Source organism: Gastrolobium bilobum, unplaced genomic scaffold (genome assembly GCF_033153095.1).
Source record: "Gastrolobium bilobum isolate Gb01-03AN ecotype WA unplaced genomic scaffold, APGP_CSIRO_Gbil_v1 utg42610, whole genome shotgun sequence".
Lineage (NCBI taxonomy): Eukaryota > Viridiplantae > Streptophyta > Magnoliopsida > Fabales > Fabaceae > Gastrolobium > Gastrolobium bilobum.
The window spans coordinates 21,498-41,151 of NW_026896521.1; positions in this window are offsets into that span (position 1 = coordinate 21,498).

Genomic DNA, 19,654 nt, shown 5'->3' on the forward strand with positions numbered 1-19,654 from the left:
AAACTCAGAAAATGGGACTTACTTGGAGCCTCCAACACAGCTCCAAAGTTCTAACTTCGCCAATCCACGAATTTGGCACACAAGCTTGGTCTTTTACACTTAAAAATGGCTTCTTGAAGCCATCACACCTCAAGAAAATGGCTCACACCTCCACACTCAAGAAGTCAGCCCCAACCTCACCAACTCAGAAGCTCACACTCAGCTATGAAGCACTCAACACCCTCACAAGACCAACCCACACATGGCTAAGGTGTTTAGATGAAGAAGCATGGAAAAAAGGTGATCACTTTTACTCACAAAATGAAGAGGAGAAGGTGACAAGTTGGAGGACACCAATATCAGAAAGGGAGGCATAATGGAGGCACGTAGAAATGCTGAGAATCAGCCTAGGGTTTAGTGGTTGCCACTATATATAGTCCGCTTAAGTTTAAACCCGTTGTATTAGCACTAATAGCTATACTTATCATTTTAATCTCAAACTTCATATTCTGAACCTAGCCATTTTCATAAGATTTTTCATTTTTTTATTATATTTTCGCAGCACTTTGCCGATACGCGTTTTAACGTAGCCGGTATCAGTCCTGACGCAAGTTTCATTATTTTGACTCCAAACTTGTTATACCATTCCTATATATTATTCTAGTGATATATACATACTTTTCATAATTTTCTGAGATACTTCATCGGTATGCACTTATACCGTGAAGCAGAATCAGTATCTACACTTTTCGTCAGAAAAGCGACTTTCAACATTATTAATCTTTTGTGATAATTATCCTTACCTTACCATATTTATTTAAGGTCAATTATGGAATTATTTCCTAAATTCATAATTACTCATTTAAATTCCTAATTTAGCGGTGCAGGTTCTTACAGATATCTTTGCGAAAATACAAAACTGCGTGCTGTCGCGAAATATTCGGATATAATATCCGGATATGGATATTCGGATATGGGCTGAAGGATATCCGATTATGTGATATCCAGATATTGGCCTAGGGATATCCAAATATTGATATCCGGATATGTCCCCGAGGAATATCCGGATATTCTGGGATTTTCGTGTTTTGTTGTCCAAAAAGAATCATGTATAATGAATTAGGATCCTTTAATGGTTAATTGAGCCTCTATAATAATTTAACTAAGTCAGAACCCAAGGGGGTGAATGCTTATGGCTTTGAGAAAAGCCTGCAGGCATGAAACAAAAAAGAAAACGTAGTCCATTTAACTTAAGGTTTTAGGACATAATTATTGATGTTATTTCTGATAAAAATATATTGCGATTGTCGGATTGTGTGACTGTTGGTGTATCTGTATATACCAAGCCTTTGGATAAGGATTTTGGCACTGCAGGTAAGCTTTTGCGTCCTCGGTTTTACCCATTGATGATTCCATCATATCTCATGTAGGGATTATCTATATGCATGATGCGTTTTTTTGAAAATATGTGTTTATTACTTGAAGAATATTTGACATGTTGTTGAGCTGTTTTGTGAGTGCAAATGCCATATGTTATATGTGGAGTGTTCCACCCTAGAATCATTAGATTCACTGAGCTATCATGATAAGATTCATAATTTGAAATTTTAGCTTCCGCATTTATTGAGTTGCGCTTATCACCATTTATATGTTTAATACATCGGATGCACATGGGGTGTTATATTTTATGGTATCAGAGCACTTTCAAGGGAAAAAGCCTGTATGTATTGCAATAACTTAAGATGTCGTATTAGTTTGATTTGTCTTGTGAGTTTCTTTTCGGTCTTGCTATGATAATGCATGTGTGACCATATTCTATGGGCCTGATCAACTCATCCTTTGTGTAACATGTGCAGAGTTATAGCACCTCCTACGAGAACTCGGGAGAAGAACGAGGGTCAGCCTGATCTTATCATGACTGCATTAGCTAAGATGTAGGCGGCTAGACAAGCCGATCAGGAGGCTACTAGCGCAGCTAACCAGGCTATGATGGATACAATAAGAGAGGCGAATAGGAAAGCCACTAAGGACGTGCTTGAGGCAAACCGACTGGCGAATATGACCATTATGAGGGTCATGTAAAACTATAATAATTCCTAGAAAAATGTCTAGGTTAAGAATATAAAGTTTGAAAGAAAAAGAATTAGTAGAGCTATTAGAACTAATACCGATCAATTAAGTGGGTACACTTATATATAGTAAATGGGCACTAAACCCTAGGTCATTCTACAAACTTCTACGTAGATGCTCCTTTTTGTTTCATAGCTGCCTCTTACTCCCCACTATAGCTCCCATGGTTTTGTGTTCAAGAAACCACAAAGATACCACCTTTCATCTTCTTCCTTCCACCCACGCCCAACAAACACTTGAAAGCTAGTAGTTTCATTGAGAAAGTGTTGTTCTTGGAGTGTTTAGTTACTGTTTAGGAGTGTTTGGGAGCTGTCTTCTATGTTGGTAAGTGAGGATCTATCTTTTCACCATTGGAGCTCCAAGGAGTAAACTTTGTGAAAAAAGGATCAAGCTTGGGAGCTCAAACTCATGCCTCTCTTTGGATAGTACCTTGGAGTGGATTGTTTAACCCTAAAGACCCTTCATTTTCTATTTTTGAGGCCTTGGGTACACCCTTCATCTTTGTTCTTGAGTTTTCGTAGAAAATAATGAACCTTGATGCATGTAAAAAGAGAAAGCTAAGTAACCTCAGTGTAAACTAGTAAGAACACACTTAAAGATGCATGCTTCGCCCCTGTTGATGTTAAAAATCAAAGCTTCGATGGATATCTTAGCGAAAATGTAAAATTGCATGCTGTCGCGAAATATCCAGATATGGATATTTGCATATGGATATCCGGATATGGGCTGAAGGATATCCAAATATGTGATATTCAGATATTGACCCGAGTATATCTGGATATGTCCCCGAGCAATATCCAGATATCCTAGGATTTTTGTATTCTGTGTTGTTTTGTCCAAATAAAATCGTGTATGATGAATTAGGATCTTTTAATGGTTAATGTGAGCCTCTGTAATAATTTAACTAAGTCAGAACCCAAGGGGGTGAATGCTTATGGCTTTGAGAAATGCCTGCAGACATGAAACAAAAAAGAAAACATAATCCATTTAACTTGAGGTTTTAGGACGTAATTATTGATGGTATTTCTGATATAAAATAGTTTGCAATTGTTGGATTGTGTGACTGTTGGTGTATCTGTGTATACCGAGCCTTTGGATAAGGATTTTGGCACTGCAAGTAAGCTTTCGCGTCTCGGTTTTATCCATTGATGGTTCCACCATACCTCCAGGAGGGATGGTTTACATGCATGATGTGTTTTTTTTTAAAAATATGTGTTTATTACTTCAAGAATATTTGACATGCTATTAAGCTGTTTTGTGAGTGCAAATGCCATATGTTATGTATGTGGGGTGTTCCACCCTAGACGGTAATCCATGAGTATGTGGGCAATATACAAGAAGGTAACTCTGTGTGTGAGGTACATGAGAAGAGCCTTGTACTGTGGGTTGTAGACGTACATAATCCCTACCTTTTATTCTCTGGCCAGTAGAATGCATACACACATGGGATAGACATATACTGCATTGTACAAATACTTACCATTATACTGTTGTTATCATTTTTGAACTTATATTGCACAGGTAAGTGAGCTTGGGGTGGAGAGATCCTTGAGGACCCCTTACCTTACTGAGATTTCTGTTAGAGATCTCATCCCGTGTGGGGTACATTTTCAGGTACAGGTACTTTTGAGGCTGAGACCTCTAGTGGCAGGAGGTCGGAGTTGAGTTGAGATGATGCATGCACCTTGTCATGTTATTATGAGTTATGCCTTGCTGTTGTATCATTATGGCTATCGTACTTGAGACATGATGTTACTATGTTGCCTTATTTGGTGAGCATAGGGATTGTCCATGCCACATTTGAGTAAGCTGTATTTATTTCATACTAGATTTGTATTACTATATCAGTATTTTTTTTTTTTTTATAACACTATATCAGTATTTGTCTGGTCTACGTATTGTTGTTCCATGACTTGATACCTTATTATGTTAATGAAATTATTCAGTTTAGTTATTTATTGAAATTTACATACAGGAGGTTTTTGGAAAAGAATCATTAGATTCAACCAATTTCATGCATTTCTTTTCGATTGATCAATTGTCATAAGTGAAAAATTTACTAAGTGATCAAGGCCATTATCTGAACTATTTTCTTGCATTCGATTTTAACATTTGGGCAGCGCGGCCTGCCAATTATAAAAGCAATTTTCACCCGAACTTAACTAAAACAAACCTGAGTTAAAATGTACATTAACTATCCAGGTTAAACCTTAATCATCAAAATCTAATTACTAAAAGAAAAACATGCTACGTACACACTAAATGTAGGATTACGCCATGTATGCTACTGCTTTGGGAGATAAGGGGCGTGTCAATTTTCTCCTTGATATTTTTTAGGGTAATATGCCTCTCCTGTTGTTGCAGGAGAGGCCAAAATTTTCCTACTGATACATAAAAAAATGTGTCATCTAATTTTTTTATTTTTTTATTTTCTATATGGTGGAGCCCACAAGACTTTTGTATCACCAACATGAGAAAAGATACTTCCTGTTACATAAGAAAACATAATCCTTATTTTTTATTATTATTTAGGATGTAATTTTATTTTTTTTGGATAAACCACATGTATCCTCCACGGGATGCAATGCTATTCGGAGCAGGTTCAGGATTAAGGATTTAAACATGTCTCAAAGACGGTACTAGAGAGAATCGAACATATGTACTCACCTCCACAAAAGTACGCCTATAATCATCTACTAGTAGGGGTGTAAATGGGTAGAGCGGCTTGTCAGGGGCTAAAGGCTTGGTTTGCTTTAAGCTTGACTTGGTCTGACTTGTTTAATAAATAGAATGGGTTTAAGCTTTAAAAAGAGCGTATTTAGTAAATAAGCCGAAGCCTAATTTAATGAAGCTTGGCTTGAAAGCCAGTGAGATGGCCTGATGTTTCATGAGCTAGGTCAATGTTTAAGAAGAAATTATGGAACTCATTATTTGATCATGAAGTCTCGGTTTTAACGTATCTCGAATTGGTTCCAAATTAGCCTATGAATCGAATCTCTAACAGGGGATATTTGAATGTATTGAAAATGTTATTTTTTTTGTTCCGGCTAGATAGCATAAAAGTTGTAATTATACGTGGACTGAGTGGCTTTTATGGTTGTTTTTTCTCTGACGAATGAATACAGAATTTGATGCATTTATAGTCTCAACATTTGGATGTATGTGAGATTGGAAAAAATACATTTTATAATTATAAATGAGTTAAACAAGCTCAAGGCAAGCCTTTAATTTTTCATAAATAAGCCAAGGCCAACCCTAGAATTTAGCTCGTACTTATAAGCTAATTAGAAAGTCACACTCAAAATATTTTTCATAGACTTGTCTCATTTAAGCTAAAGTTTTGCTCGACCCAGCTCATTTACCCCTAGCATCGAACTCACAAAAACAAAACAAAAGATAAAACATATATAGATGTAGGAATAGAATACACGTAGATAAGCGCACATCTAAACTAAATTCGAATCACGTTGAAATAGAAATTAGCGTTGAGTTTGATCACTACAAAAATCAAGGTTACAATACAAACAATATGAGATAGAAACTAAACTACCCAATTAACATGTAAAATCCTCATTATGCCATGTACAATACAATTTTTTATTTTATTTTAATTTCTCAACCTGTTAATTAGAAACTAGACTAAATCGATTCGAGCTTTGTTGGACTCATACATAGGGGACGGCTTCCAAAACCATTTTCTCCACGCTCACACTATAGTTGGTAAAAAAAAAAAAATGCAAATTCATTACCAAAACAATAATTGTTGGTACAATACAATATTTTATGATTTTATCTTAGAACACCAAACCATTACAAGGCGTGTGGAAAACCAAAGCACTTATAGACTGACTTAATAAGGATAGATAAAAAACCACGCTGACTGAAGAACACAATCAATATAGCAATCCAGGAAAATCCAAACTATTGTTATAGACTCTACACTCTTAACTGGCTAGACACAATAATAACTAATTAAACCCTTGATTTAAAACTTAGTAGAATAGAAATTAAGGTTTTCTTGGGGATTTTGGCGTATGAGATCTATTTGCTCCTGTTGGAGGATAATCTGCAATATCCATCATCATTCTTCCTTCTTCAAGTCCTTCCTCCACTTCAAACAGCTCCTCCCAGTTGCTTAAGTCCACCACCAGATCCTCCTGCAAATTAAAGAAGATCACAACTTTGCCACTATGTCACACCAAAAAAAAATAAAAAAATAAAATAAAATAACAATAATAATAATAATAATAAGGGATAAGCATAGTAACCAATAGATAGATATACATGCAATCTATTTTGAGTTATAGTATACTTGGATTATATTTTTTTTAGGGAAATCAAACCTTGGATTTTTATTACTTTGAGATCATTGACGATCATTTTTAGTCCCTTACAATTTCAAATATTAATCACTGAAGTGAAAATTGATTTTGCCAGGTAGCTAGGGCATCATGAACATGTCCCTTTTGAGGTAATTTTGCCTATTATTTTCTTATATTTAAGATTTATAGGATAAATAATAACAATAATATCTGCACCAAAGAAAGAGAGCGAGAGTTAATACCTTAGCTTGATGATTTTGCACTGATGGATCTAATTTCCTGGTCTTGGGGCCTCCTATATATTCACAAGATATGCAACATCCTTATATAAATTAAGTATATATAAACAAAGCAGAAAATCAGCTTCAAAACCCTAAAAGGTTAAAACCAATGAAACTTACTGGTAGCAGGGACAGCAGCAGCATATACACCATAGGAAAGACAAAGAAGGATAACCAGATTTTTGAGGAGGGTTTTCTTTTCCATGATGTCAAAGTGGATATATAGAAAAGGATATGATAAGAGATTGGAAATATATAGTAGAAGACTACAGAAGAGCAATGCTTGGTGGGATGGTATGGATTCAAGGTAGAGAAGGTCCTTATATAGAAGAGCAAGGCTAAAATCATATAATTAAATATTGGCAAAAGAACAAAAACACTTCTATATGCGCTACAAACTTAATTACAAGATTGAAAAAAAAAAGTAATTTATACGGTATGGTAATTCTTGAGTTATGAATCCGCTATGTCTCTGTCATTTGATCATCTAATTAGTTATTTACCATGGTGAGTAAGGTTTGCTTTTTAAAACAAAAACAAAAATACTTATTTCAAGCCAATTAAACATGGTTAACTCTTGTAATTTAACTTTGTGATCATTTTCATATATTAATTTAACTCTTTTAAACTTGGTAGTTTTTATTTGCTGAAATGGTTTCCCCAATCGATAAATCAGAGACCCAATTAATTAGGTTTGAGCAATTGTCAAACCCTATAAAAGGTCACAACAATCACTTTCTCCGTCCCAGTTATTTAACTCAAAACCCATGGTAAAGGGAGCAAATTTCGTACCATTTGAACAAATTATTGTTGGTTTTTTTATTAGACATTTACCTCCATGAATTTGACATTGAATTACCTTTTCATCTTTAGTAATCGTAATCCTAGCTATAAGGAATTTAGTTATGCATTATTTTAACTGTTATCATTACATGTCACTCTTCAAATACATGTACGTAACAACATAATTGGCATTAGTTTGGGAAAACAATCAGTGATGCACAACACTCGCTTTCTGTTCGACAGATATTAATCCCTTTCTGTTTCTGCAAGCTAGATCATGTGAGAATTAAGTTAGAGCTCGGAAAAGGTCAACCAAGCGTGATATACATTCTTTTCAATATCATACGCATGTTTTTTAAATGAGATGCTTATTTGGTATTGTGAATTCGTTACTATAATTATTGGCGCCTCTTTCTAGAAGAAAATCCATCAGTATAATTAAGCTATCGATTTTCAGAAAAAACGTGGAAATGGTAAATATATGATCTCATTAGCAACAACACCTCTTCACAAAAACATCATATACACTTTTTGATCATGTTACTTTTGATAAATAAATATCGGAACTATATATTTGGGATAACATTCAGAATCATATATTTATATTTCAACTTCTATTCGAACATGTCATACATATGAAAGACACATAATTAATGATAAAAACCATTTCCGTTTAATGCAATTAATAATTAGAGCTCCGACCACGTCAGGAGAATAGCCTTCATAATTGAGTACCAACAATTTGGCCAAGATGCCAAATTTTTTGGTTCTAATATACAGAAAGAAAGGGTCGAATACGTGTCCACCCCACACTAGCTTTAACATTGTCCTAATTAAAAGGTTGGTGGCATAGTGCAAGAAAAAAACATGCTAAAATTTTTAATTTTTTTTTTCTAAGACCTCATGAATTGATTCTCAATATCCAGGACACCTGCATGTTAGATTTATTCATTATATAAACAAACTGTAGTGAGATACCTGTACAATGTATGTTTTGGCTCTCCGTGTGGGGTTGTAAGTTTCAATAATTGGTGCTTGTTATTTGTTATGGTGACATTGAATTAATTAACAAAATGTCCTCAAGGAGGCCAGCCATAACAAGAATTGCAACCTGATCCCAGGTGTTAGGTGTTCCCCAATTCCTGAAAAGTAGGTACGTTGGTAGGTAGGAGTTTATATAGGACCCTTGAGGGGTGTCATTATCTTGGAAAACCAGCATATATTTGTTCCTCATGTAAGGTATCACCCAGTAGGTATATAACAAAATATGATGAATAAATCCTGAATCCAATTAAGATGGGCCCTCAATTCCAGAATCTCATCATGCCGTGGCTTTAACTTTGAAATATCTATGCTCTAATGGGCCTGTGTCCAGGCTTTGTACTAGCTCAATTCTATATTTATTTTTTATACTCTATATAGCATGGCAACTGGCAAGGACACAAGTTACTGTTTGAGTTCATAATAATATAAATAATTAAATATAGGTGTTACTCATAAAGTCAATTCATATTCTTCTAACCCAAAACCTACAGCTTGAGTAGCACTAAATTATTTAGGAGATTCTTTGAACCGGGAGCAAGTCCCACCAAGTTTTAGACAGTTAAGGCTGTTGAATTGTTTCATTTTCTTCGATAATACGACAATTAGTTCATTGGCTACTATTTTCTTTTTCTTTTTTCTATTTTATCATTTGAAAATTTGCACGGTTAGTTTGACACTATATTTTTTCAATTTAAAACCGTTTTTTAAAATTATATATATACACACACACACACTATCTTTTAAAATAAAAATGTGAAGTTCTAATATATTTTTCATCATTAGTATATATACCCGTATATACATATATAGATATGTGCGTGTGTTTTGCAATATAACATGGTGGAAACCTTAATTTGCCTTTAGCAAACTATTCAAACTTTTATCGGTTATTCCATTTCTAGTGACTCTTCTTTTATCATTTAATATAACTATTACATCCTTCTATTTTATTATCTTCTAATTAATTTTAAAATTCTTGGGGCTTAGCCCTTTCTTTGTACCCAAAAAACAATTAAAATTATATGCATGCAGACACGTCAATTCCCTTTTTGTTTTTGAAAAATAAATAAATTGCAACAATATATAACATAGTTTTCTCTATCAGCTTTTTTTTATTCTTTCTCCTATTTATTCTTTATTTAATATATTCTTTTCTACTATCATTGCTAACATATTATCTTTTTTCTCTAATTTTCTCACTACCAATTTTCTACTTTCTAAAATAATTTTGTTTACACACTTTTTCATTATTCGTTAAGATGTATGTGTTTATATATAATATATATATATAGAGGACCAAATATGGATACCATTATTTTCTCAATGCTAATGCATGGATGAAAATTTTTTATTTGATTCTGTTAAAATGAAAAGTTTACTTAAAGAGAAAAGAGAGAAGTCATAATTCAAAAGGAAATAATTTTTTATTGTTTTCTATAAATAAAAAAAAAAAAAAAAAAAAAAAAAAAACCATTCACTTTGACAGAGATAAATCTGGAATTCGTATTCCTGGATGATAGCAACATTTTGTGAAAAATTCTCATTCTTTTGGTTAAAAAGGAAAACTTATCCCATCTATGGAAGATTATCATTACTCAAATGTAATAGAAAATTATGTATGATTTAAACAACTTATTTTTTTCATAACTCAAATTTAATTAATATGTGGAATCTAATCTTTAACTTGTAAACTTCTAGAAAAAAGCAACTCCCCCAAAAATATTTTTGTCGATATCCTATCGATAGTGGGTAGTACATATCTAAGCATAGTCTGTACGACTTGGTACTAGGTATCTTGAAAACAATTAGATTCACCAAGTTAACCAAAATAATTGGCTCCTATTTAGGTTTTCAGGTTACTTACTGCCAACGATGGCAATGAAATATTAAGAGAGTACCAATTGATTCATCAAGCTTCTTAGCTTTTGCTTGATAAAGGCTTCAAACCAGCAAGCGTTTTCCTAATGCTCCCCAACATTGATGGGGTTGGTAACACCGAAAGCTGTACTCTTAGCAATTTATTTATTAAACTCTTCTTAATTAACTACCATGCTCAACTTCATCATGGAGCCTGAAGGGCCTTTGGGGTTAAATCAAACCAGTTGTTGCTAATTAAATTAAGGGTTTTCGTTTTATCCTTTAACATAACACAACAAACTTTCCTACACTCTCAACATTTTGTGGAGCCCATACTTTTTAAAACAAAAAAATAAATAAAAAATTAAGGCACGCAAAACGAATCTCTGTAACATTACACAATCACTTTTCCTACAACATAACTCTTATAAAACCCTTAAATTAATATGGACAATGAGTCTTTGAAGCAAGGTTCTATGTTGTACAATTTCATATCATGAGATGTTTCCTTGTCCTTTGCCAGTGCTACTGTGCTAGTAGGTTTTCCCCCATACCCAGCCAATTATCACTCCTTTTAAGGAACTATCCAAGCAAGATCCTAGACCTTTCCACAATATCGAATTGGGCTTACATTTTTAGGCTAAGTTTGGCTGAACTAAATAAATCAATTGGGCTTACATTTTTAAAATTCGATCCATGGGAATTATGTTATGTAATATATTTTGGTCCACTGGGAAATTATACTAGAGGACAAACATATATAAATCAATTTTAGCACGACAACATATAATAAGGACGAATATAATAAGAGATTTTAATAAAAATAACATATGATATAAACCTAATAAACTTTTATTCTATCATGCATTGGTTGCACATTAAATAAGTAATATGATAGAATTTTGGTGTATTATCTCGTATTTGAGGTAAATCATATAATATGGAAATATGATATGACTAGATAAAATTATCCTTTATAATAAAATTACATTATTTTTTAAATTGGTTTTCCATAATGGATGCCATCTGGGCCTTGTGACAATTCTATCATGAAATCTGTGTTGCCATTCTAACATATTGAGCCTGAGTTGGAAATAGCCAATGTGTCACCCAAACAAAATGGAAGGTTTGGTGATGGTAACGAACCAATGAGCCACCCAACAGTCGAGAAAACCTTATATGCAGCGATGTATGTACATCCCTGCCAAAAGAAGTAAGATTTTGGGATATGAGAGAAAATAAAAATAGAAAAAAAATTCCTCATTTGATAAAAAGATGATCCCAAGTATTCAAAAAATTTCCCAAATAGCCAATGTTCGGCCTTTGAAAGGAATTGTAGCCAACATAAACGAAAGACAAAGAATGAATCGGAAAACATTGATGGTGATCATTGGCTGAGTACATATGAACTATATAAACCCAAAGCAGCTAATGTGTTGAACAGTGTAGATGATCTAGAGGAAATGTTATATTAGTTAAGGTAAAAAGGATTAGAATTCAAGGGAAAATCTTATTCAAACTCTTATGTGTGGTGCGCACGAGTAGAGATGGGTTTGTTGGGACTTATCTTTGTGAGAAAGAAGAGCCGAAAACAACCTCAAACGTTATGCAAGATGAATGAAAGGAACGAAGTCAACTTGTGGCTCATTTGGTTGAGGCAATAGACTATGGAAACCAAATTATGGTGAGGTGGAAAAGAATTAGACTAAGACAAACATATCATTAATTAAATAAAATTATGGAAGAAAGGGACATGCTTCACCAAGCGTGTTTGAAGCTATATGTCCCTTTACTTACTGGCGGATCAAAAAAAATCTATTTATGTGTACATGTTTAGTTCGAATATTTAATAGAGGGGATTTGAGGGCAGTGTCTCTGCAAAAAAAAAAAAGTTTTAAATGCATTAAAAAATAAAAGAATATAAACAAAAAAGGGATTTATATCTCTCATGTTACATGAACCAAATTTTTTGTCAATGTTAAGAAAAAGACAAGACCAATTCATTGAATAATGTGTCATTTCACTTTCTTTAATATTATATAACTTTTTTTTTTCTTGACATGACAAAAAATTTCTTTCCTATAATATGAGGGATATAATCCTCATACAACAAAAGAAAAGAAAACTTCAAATTAAAATAAAAAAATATAATTAACTTAATGATATAAAATCATAAAACATTAGCAATAAATAAGATGTGTTTCTTTCTTAGTATGCTTGCAATGCAGCTACTAAAATTGCTTATTGAATGACATTCCTAATTAATTAAAAAATATATATCTTCTTTACTAAAAAAATGTATGACCAAATTTATGTGCGCAGTTACATACATTGGCAACCAAATAAGTCCCTCAAGGCCTTTACTAATATGAAGATGACACTAGGGTGGCAATTTATGACACGACTCGTCAACCCGACCCGGACCCGACACGAAATTTTCGTGTTCGGGTCAACCCATTTATTAAATGAGTCGTGTCCGGGTTGAAAAAAATAACACGAAAAAATTCGTGTCGGGTTACAGGTTAACCCGCGAACCTGCTACCCGCAAAATTATAAGGATGTTCTGGTTATTTTACCTCATGATATAAAAATTAAATGTTAGGGTTTTAACTCTTCTCTCGCTTCACTCTCTGCGGCCGCAACCCTTGTCTCTCTCACTTCCAAAGTCCAAACACTCAGCTACTGATCTTTCTCTCTGCTAGCGATCTTTTATCTCTGTCGGCAAACCTTCTTCCACCTCAACCAAAAAGGTACGCATACTGCCGCAAATTTATTAAGTCTTCTTTCATTTTTTGCTTTATTCACTTTTGTCGTTTTATATATATACCCACCGTTATATATATATTGTTCCTGCGAATGAAATCTATTCCCACCGTTGCTTTATATATATTCGATGGATCATGTTTCACGGATTCAAGAGTTATAATTTTCAATTTGTGAATAACCCACCGTATATTGTTATGCAGTTTTCACGGGTTTCAATTTTAAAATTTTCTTTTTAAAAAAAAATAAAAATAGAATAATATATCACATTCTTTTGTTATGCAGTATGTTGTTAGACAATGACCCACCGTATGGCTGTGCTGGTTGTTAGTTATTTGGGTTTTATTTGTTATAAAATTTCTTATCTATATTATTGTCATTATTTGTACATGTAGATGGATTTTGAATCACAAAACAGCACTGAAATGATGGACCAGGAGATTGATGTTCAAGATGCAAATGTTGAAGATGCTAATCCAGTCGGATCGTGTTGGGTCGGGTCGTGTTGGGTCGTGTCAACCCGTGTAAAAACAGATTATGCTCAAATTCGGGTTGTATCGTGTCAACCCGTTTAATTAACAGGTCGTGTTTGGGTTCAGTTTTATAACATGAATTGTTAATCGTGTCGTGTTCGGGTTGAGCCTATTCGTGTTCGTGTCAGAACCAGGTTGACCCGAACCCGACCCATTAACACGAATTGCCACCCCTAGATGACACAGGCAAGGCAACTTATCTCAGTGTAGCAGTTGGATACAAATTTGCACTATATAATACTATAAAAACATAAAATTGCTCTAAAATTGAAAAGCAGCAAAGGAATCTCCAAGATATAAATATAGAGTGATAACTAAGGGTGTAAATGAACCCGACAATTTGTTAGGATCACTGTCTTTGACATGACTTGGCTTGACGTGTTTTAAGAATAATACATGCTTTGACTCATTAAAATGGTTTCCTTAAAAATCAAGACACAAACTTATTTTAAAATGTCTAATCTCTAAGCCTTTAAGCTTGGCTTTTATTTTTTAATAAAATAATAAAAATAAAAATAAAAGTACTACAATATAAAATTATAAACGATTAATTTTTTTAAATGTAAATATAATTTTCTTAAAATATATCAAATAAGTTTAAATTAATTCATTAAATTATAATAAATATCAATCCAAATAATTTCTTAAAACATACTGAAATATAAATTTGATTTTTTAAGTATAATAAAAAATTCAAAAAATATATATATATATATATATATATATATATATATATATATATATATATATATATATATGAAAAGTTCTTTGAAATTATTTTGTTATAGATGTGTCCTGCACGCTTGTGTGTACGTGTATAAAATTTTATAATAAAAATCCAATACAATTCAAACGGGCCACCCTTACGATTAACCCCCACCCTCTTATAAATATCTTCAAAAGGAGAGAGAAGCAACAAAAAAGAAAAGAAAAGATTCTTAGCATATTGTATGCTTCAAAATACCCACTTCCCAATTTCCAAGCTCTATTTTAGCTTTACATCGGACCAAGGTCGACTTGGTAGCCAAACATAAGGGTCTCAACCATTATTCGAGAATATGCATAAACCTTATTTGTCCTATGCGTGCCACTCGAAGATGACACACATAATAAATAATGACTGGAGCAACAAATTGTGAATCGTTCTCAACCCATCATACATCAGACAACCTTAATGCCTGATAGGATTGAGTTTTATCATCATCACATATCAAATCGATCTGCTTATTTTTTTTTTGCAAGAAGGAAGATCACAAAGTTCAAGGCAACAGCAACGGTGACATGCATCTTAATTTATTTGATTGTGAGAATTTTCTCACTAGCATCTATCCTCTTTATCCCACCAAATAAAGCTTCGTTGTGTTGCTCTATCTACAAGGAAACATTAATTAGTGGAAGTTTGCCACTTTGCATATTAAAGTATAATATTAAAGAATATAAACACAAATATTATAAGAAATAAAAGACAAATTTCTTAAAATAATAATAAATACATATTTATCAATATGTATAAATAAATAAAATGTAATCATATAAATAAAATTACATACTAAAATATATTCATTTGTAGAAATAAATAAATTTAAAATTTTGTAATATATAAATATTTTTAAAATAAATATTTATAATATATTGATATTTCGTTCGTCTCAACATCCCAAATTTTAAGAAGAGTAAACATCATTTTTAGTCCCTGGCAATATCTACGAAGTCCTTTTCAGTCCCTGGCAATAAAAAAGGACTAAATTGGTCCCTGAGAGTACAAGAAAAGGGCCACTCTACATATTTGGGAGTTGACATAAGGACTAACATGGCCTTTTTTTTGTAATTTCAGGGACCAATTTGGTCATTTTTTATTGCTAGGGACTAAAAAGGACTTCATAGATATTGACAGGGACTAAAAAGGGTGTTTACTCTTTTAAGAATCTGATTGTCCTATTCATATCACTTCCGTTTCTTGTTAATTTTATGAATCAAATTTTCTTTCCTTTTAATTATTAATTACCATAACTTGTAAAAGGCAGACAATAAAAGGAAATATATGGCGGAGAAGCCTTTTCTTTGGAGCACGTGAATTTTTGAACTTCCAATTTTAGTGTTTTTTGTTCAAATACAAATTATAATATAAAATACATGCTCAAATGAAAAAAAAAAAAGCATAAAAAAAAATAGAGTCTTAACTTGTGCAAATGAAAAAAGATGAACCAATGACAACCTAATATGCAAAATCTCCCTCTGGGATGCACGCTTTCTTGGTGACGTTGTCAACATTTTGAAGAGGAAGAGGAGATTGAATGATCTGTCATCAGGGTAGATGATAAAATTTATAAATATATATAAATTTAAAATAAGAATATAACTAGAAAATAAATATTAAGATTACAAAAGAAGCTAGCGTACATCTTAAAACAAAATTCTCTCAGAAACTTTTAGATTTTTTTTTAATTCATTATAAGAGAATGCTTGTTTATAATTGATAAGTTCATGATTTGTGACTTTGAACATGTAATTTGATGTTAAATTGGGAATGAAAAGAATATCTTTGTTAATAAAAACCCCAAATATTGTATAAAAATGAAATATTCTGATTTTAAGTGATAATGGGTTGTTTTTGTATCTTGCAGGCCCAATTACTCATTTTATCCAAGTAAAGCAAAAAGAATGAAAAAGACAAGAAACAAAGAAGCTGTGGGCTGAAGTTTTACCAATGCAAGTCAGTGAAGTGACAAAAGAAGAGAAACTAATGAAGGAAGAATGGGTCGGATGAAACAAAGCTGATACAAAAGCCCAAGTTGAAGAAAGAAGAAAGCAAAGTGAGAGAAGCCCAAGTCAGAAAAAGGGAGAAGGAAAGAAGAGAGTTAGGCCAGAGGCAACTAAATCAGCGGCCCAAAAGAAGAAAAGAAGAAAAGAAGGGAAGAAAAGAAACTAAAGAGACAAATCAGAATCGTGAGAAAGAGAAAAAATAAACCCTAGCACAGACCCACCATCGACTAAATCCATCTCAAGCCCTCACCATCCATCACGGTTTCTTCTTGGAATCGAGCTAATAAATCAAAACACCATCTGCTTTTCATCCTAGACAAGAACCCTAGCCTTCCATCACGGTTCAATTTTTGAATCGGACCAACCCACACAAACCCTACCCGATTCGGTTGATGACACAGAAAAATCCAAACAAGTGATGAGCTGGAGGTCGTTAGTGGCTGGAGCTGCTTTTGTGGTGCGTTGCTGAATCGTGCAAGGGACACCCACAATCGATTGGAGCGAGGAGCGTACGTTTGGAGGAGGTGATTTGGGAGTCAACTATAAAGAAAGGAAAAAAGGCATTTGTAGGACATTCTATTCTCTCCCTACCTTTTTTCTCTTCGCTGATTTTTATTTCTGCTCTTTGGAGAATATTTTTAGGTTTTCTGTTTTTCATTCCTTAGCACTTTATGTTTGTAATCTTTGATGAGCACTGTTCCAGGGCTATCGGCTGTTGATAGTTCCTGAGTTTTTATTTTCAGTACATTTTAAAGTTTATGTTTTTATGAAATCTTGTTGTATGTTAGCTCATCAACCTGTGGTGATGAGCTAATTTTTCCGAGAGTTGGGTTGAAAAAAGTACCCGGAACTCACTGTTATTAGATGATGTTTTAATGTTTACATGGTTGTTTTTCAGCTTGTTTACTGTGCATGTTTATTGCTGAGTTTGTTATGTGATGATCACACATAGTCAGCTCTTAGTGGTGTGAGATTATTAAGAAATAACTCACACTAGACCCCACTGTGAGCACATGGAAAGTTGAGAGAAAAATTTCTCTCAATGGGTATGGCTTCAGGGATGAAGTTACCTCCATGTAACTTGTGAAAATGGTTCTTCAAGATCCTATGACAACAGTGACATAGGGATATGCCAACTGTTGTCAGTGGAAGAAAACTGTTGTTGGGAAACAACAATTACCTTAATATTTTTGTTAAGCTGGGAGCAATTTTTGTTCTTTGTTAAAGCATCCTAATGACAAATGAGGGAAGGGGAAATTGACACCCAACTCACTTCCAAACTCTGTTTTAAAAATCAATTTTTGTCACTTGTTATTTTTATCCAAATCTGAAAGTATTTTTCTGTTTTAAAATTTAAAAGAAAATCATTAAAAAATAATTAGTTTGCAAGTCTTTCAAGTAAGTAATTTTTTTAGGCAGTAGTTAAATACCTGTCACCAACTAAATCATTGTTTTAAAAAGATAAAATCTCCACAAAAACATTTTCAGTTCATTAGTTGAGAATAGAAGTAGCATTTAATTTTTTTTTGTTTTTATTTTTAGTTCTTTTAGCAATTACCATTTATTTCAAGTTAAAACGCAAAGATCCTTGTGGGAACGATAACTGGGACTCACAAAAGCCCTATATTACTTGTTGTCGCGTATACTTGCGCGCATTACTTGCATAACTGTTAGCAAGGAAACAATAATAATAAATTTTATAAAAATATATTTGGCTAAGATATGCTAAAAAAACAATTCGGCAAACGACTAGTTATTTATTCTTAATTGGAGTTTCCCTTCACTTATAATATTTAAATAGTGAAATTAATATATATAGGGAAATCCTTTGACATCGATGTCAAATTTTAAATTTTGACACCAAATTCTAACTGTTGATTTCAGTCAATTAAAGATTATCATTTATTAAGAATTAATAATTAATTAATAAATTTGATTCTCAATAAATAATAACTATTGATTGGCGACATGTTTATAATTTGGTATTAAATTTTAAAATTTGACACCAGTGTCAAAGGATCCTATCTCATATATATATATATATATATATATATAGAGAAATATTTCTCCGATTTATCTCTGGCCACATCAAAATGATGTCGTTTTATTTATTTATTTCTTTATATTAATTGATTCATCTTTGAATGGTTATAATTCTATTTCTCTCCCTCTTCATTTATCATTATTGATTGATCTTTGTACGATTACGATTTAGTAGCCGGAGATAAAATTATCTCAAGCAGCTTGAGAAACGATAAGCTTATATATATATGTGTGTGTGTGTGTGCGCGCGCATGCACGTGTGATACCGGTGTCAAACAAAAATGTTTGATACCAAATCTTAACCATTAATCAGTAATTTTCAAGAAATTATAACCGTCGATTGATGTTAAATTAGTCAGTAATTAATCAGTAATTTCTTCTAAGTTCGATCCCGTTATTAAATGATTTTATCCATATATATATATATATATATATAGAGGCAGATCCTTTGACATCGGTGTCAAATTTCAAATTTGACACCTCATCTGAGAGCCGTTAGGTCAAAAAAGTTCAACGTTTTTTGTTTGGGAGCAGGTGACACCATTGATCTTTTTTGATCTAAAGGCTCTCAGATGAGGTGTTAAATTTGAAATTTGACACCGGTGTCAAATGATCCTGCCCCATATATATATATATATATATATATATATATATATATATGGGGTAGGATCCTTTGACACCAGTGTCAAATTTAAAGTTTGACACCTCATCTGAAAGTCATTAGATCAAATAAGATCAATGACTCTGATTTGAAAGCATGTGACACCATTGATTTTTTTTATCTAATGGCTCTCAGATAAGGTGTAGAACTTTAAATTTGACACTGGTATCAAAAAATCATATATATATATATATATATATATATATATATATATATATATATATATGAGGTAGGATCCTTTGACACTTGATTGACGAAAATCAACGGTTAGGATTTGGTGTCAAATTTCAAAGTTTGACACCGGTGTCAAAGGATCATGCCCTATATATATATATATATATATATATATATATATATATATATATATATATATATATATATATATATATATAGTGTGTGGGTGTAAAGGGAATATAATTTTTCATATTACATAAGACAATTTATCTCATGCAACATACAAAACTGAGTGGGATCCACTATTATGTTTCTCTCTCT